This window comes from Cupressus sempervirens, chromosome 11 (assembly GCF_028749045.1).
Source record: "Cupressus sempervirens isolate cs-2001-9-10 chromosome 11, ASM2874904v1, whole genome shotgun sequence".
NCBI lineage: Eukaryota > Viridiplantae > Streptophyta > Pinopsida > Cupressales > Cupressaceae > Cupressus > Cupressus sempervirens.
Genome location: NC_143128.1, coordinates 852439830 through 852444312, shown reverse-complemented (window position 1 = coordinate 852444312; position 4483 = coordinate 852439830).

Genomic DNA, 4483 nt, shown 5'->3' with positions numbered 1-4483 from the left:
ACTTTTACTCTTTCATTTTTAACTCAATGTCTTGAATCCAAATTGTCATAAAGTAACTAATTATAGAAATTTTGAACTTATATGTATGTGTGTACACTAATTACCTGACATGTGCACCTTGAGGGAAAGAAATTCGAACACCACTTGTTTTAAGGGAATGAAATTAGGAATCTATAAAATTAATTATATCGAACTTTCTATTTCACTTAACTTGTCAATTTTAGGACACATGTACACTTTCAATTTAACTAATTAGGACATGTGCTTCCAATTTTAGGACATGTGAGCTTTCAATTTTAGGACATGTGAGCTTTCAAGTTCAAATTGCAATTTGTTTAACTAAATTTTGAACATGTACATGTTTTAAGTTGGACTTGAATAGAACATTGGGCTTAAGGGGATAAAATTCTAGGATATGTGTACAAATTAAAATTTCACTATGATTAAAATTTGAAATGTAACTCAAGAACAATTTGAAACTTGGTTGAACAATCATTTAATCAATTTGAAATTTGGTGGAATAACTAATTTTCTAAATTGAACTTTTACTCTTTCATTTTTAACTCAATGTCTTGAATTCATTTAACTTTCTATTATATTGAACTTTCTATTTCATTAACTTGTCAATTTTAGAACACATGTATGCTTTCAATTTAACTAATTAGGACATGTGCTTTCAATTTTAGGACATGTGAGCTATCGATTTAACTAATTACTTGACATGTGAGCTTTCAAGTTCAAATTGTGATTTGTTTAACTAAATTTTGAACATGTACATGTTTTAATTTGGACTTGAATTAGAACATTGGCCTTAAGGGGATAAAATTCTAGGATATGTGTACAAATAAAAGGGATGAGTTCTATAGATTTACTCAAGTTAGGAATTATGTACAACTAATTACTTGTTACTTGAACATTTAATACATGATATATTACCAGACATTTAAATTACATGAACTATTATATATATATATATATATATATATATATATATATATATATATATATATATATATATATATATATATATATATATATATATATATATATATATATATATATATATATATATATATATAATCAATATATTACATGTGTACATATCTAAATAAATTACTTTCATATCTTTTAGAAACAATTAATAATATACTTAGATCTAGATCTATAATGTATTAGATTCCACAACATAATGTAACATGTATCAATCATCTCGAGAACAAATTAAAAAAATATGTATATATCTAAAGATCTATCAGAAGATAATATCAAATATAAATAGCATGCACACATGTAGACATGCAGATCTAGGTACATCTATATCAAATCAAATATAAATATAACATGCATGTGTGTATATAAAGTGTCTATCTAATATATGAATGTCTCTCTAGATGAAAGTCTAGAACAAACAATCTAGATAAAAAAAACTATAGATCATCAGGTGTAGGACTATCATTGCCACGCCTCCTCACAATGTGGTCTGAAGACTGACTATCAAGGTGCTCACTAGGATGTGTTGACCCCTATATATAAATTCAAGAGAAAGTGATATCAATACATACATACATACATTTAATCAAGAGAAAGTGATATTGAAATGCATGTACACATAATCAAACCATAAATAAACATTACCTATCCACTACTGACATCATCCAATGAGTCTTGATGATGTACACAATCTAGCATCAAAGCTGGAGTAAAAAGAGGCATGTCCCACTACATTGTACATGTGCATGTGCAACACATCAAATTAAAATTTCTCTATGATTACAAATCTACACACATGATATACATACATGTGCATGCACACACATGTGTAAATTAAATTAGTTTCAAATGATTGAAATTTTAACATGAACAAATTTTTTTTTACTAGCATCGATCATGTCCACTAATGCATCTAGATTTTGTTGTGTCGCATCAAGGTCCATCTCTACATCTATGCAAGCCTAATGACTAGCACACGTCCTAATAATGACGAACCAAGTGGACTATGTAGATGAGATGGCATAGAACTAGAATGATCACGTGTCAACAAGTCCATCCATCTTGTGGTCGACAAGCTCAAATCAACATCATTAAAGCCCACATTTGAACTCTGAGCTTGCCCTGTAACACTAGCTGAAAGGTCTGTGGTATGTATATGTCTCTTTGGAGAAAAAGAGTGGTCAGTAGGTGGATCATCATGTGCACTACCACCATGACCACTACTTGATCGATGAGAGGAATATGGCTGAGGATGTGTCCTAGTACTACCACGGACATGATATTGAACATCTAATATGGGTATGCCAAGATGCTCTGATACAAATCTATATGTATCTAATAGATCCTCAGCTAGACCAATCATAGTATCTTGTGCCAACACCCTAGTGAGACCCTCTAAGTTAGCCAGTGAAGGGATGCTTGCTGCACTGTACAAGTCTCCTGAAGATTAAGCATAGGATGATGATCTAGAATGCCAATGAGACATCAAATACTAACCAATCTCATCACTCAAAATAGATCTGACAGCTACTGCAATCTCTCCAACTCCCTGAATGACCCCATGTAACTGAGTGCTATGTATGGCCTCATCAGCTGATGGACCTAACATGGGGAAATAGCAGGCGCTCTCTCTCTAAAAATTGATCTATGTGCCAGTGGGGGATGACCTAGCTACCTATTAGCCAATCTAGCATGCCCCTATCTAAAATGTCTTGGTAAATCTATGTAGTTCATCACCCTATGTAAGTGAACCTCTGCATAAAGCTGCCAGGCAATATAGAGTGGAATTTGGTCATTAATTGGATAACGATCATGGGCAGCAATAAAGCATGGGTATATCAATGCATCCATCTATGGATCTATACACTTAAGGGGAGAATACCCCTTCACATACTTTTGTGAAAGACAATGAGGGAAACATTCCCTCTTTAGGACATCTTTGGGCACCAAGCCCTATACCTGCTAGAGTGAAAGACCATAGGAGACCTCTCGTCTCTTACTGTCAAGGACAACCTGTATAACCTATGCAGAATATGGGGCAGCGCTATGAATCTCATCTCAAATAAATTTCAGACTACGTAAGATACTCTGACATGTACCACTATAGACACTAGAGCATGTGCCACTAGTCAGGGATTCCTGAAGTCTATGAATCTCCTAGTTAGTGCGATCATAGAGCTCCTGAGGTGGGATAGGTAGTTGATCATGGGGGACATGATGTTGCTCATGGGAAAAAGGCTACTGCTCAGGGCCTGGGATAGGCTACTCAAGCTTGGGTATAGGCTGCTTGAGGGGGACAGGCTGCTCGGGGGGGATAGAAGGCTATTGATAAGCCATGTATCAATGTATGTAGGTGCATGTATAATGTGTAAACCTAAAAATTAAAATTAAAATGTAAAAAATTTAATAAACTTGAAATTTATATTAACATACATGTACAATTTGACAAAATTTAAAAACAATATTTTTTTTAATAAAATTAAACATATGTACATGTGTACATATATATATATAGAAGTCCTAAAACATAAATGAACATGTACCTTAAAAAAACTAAATTTTAAAACACACATGTTGTTATATGTAATGTTTGTAACTCAAGAACCTTTTAAGAACTATGTGTGCAAGTTATATTTCTATCTAAGTTAGATTGAATGTTCAAAGGTTTTAGACATACGTGTGCACATAAACTTGTCAAGTGTAATTTAGGTCCACGAAGTAAATATGCATATATATGTATATATAGATATATGCATATACACATGATATGCATATTTGCACATATACACACACACACACATGATATGTGCAAATATACATATACATATACATATATATATATATATATATATATATATATATATATATATATATACATACACATACATATATATACATACATATACATATATATACATACATATACATATATATACATACATACATATATATACATACATACATATATATATATATATATATATATATATATATATATATATATATATATATATATATATATATATATATATATATATATACATACATACATACATACATACATACATATATATATATATATATATATATATATACATACATACATACATACATACATACATACATACATACATACATACATGTGTGTGTGTGTGTGTGCATACTAGGACAAAGTTTAGGTTTAGGGTTTTGCATTGAGGTTATGGTGTGGTTGTTTAAATCATGGTTAGCAAATTAGAGTTAAAAGTTGGAATAAAAATATAGCTAGGTTTGGGGTTTGGGGATGGCTAGCATAAGTGTTACTACTAATATTAAGCTTTAGGGTCAAGGTTAGGTTTAACATCATGATTAAGGTTTGGGTTAGGTTTTGTATTAGTGATATAGTTAGGCTTAGAATTATTCTTAGGTTAGAGAAATAGTTTCCTGAGGATTATTGTTAGCGTAACTTTGGTTATGATTAAGATTATAGTTAAGGTCAAGGTTTATGGTTAAG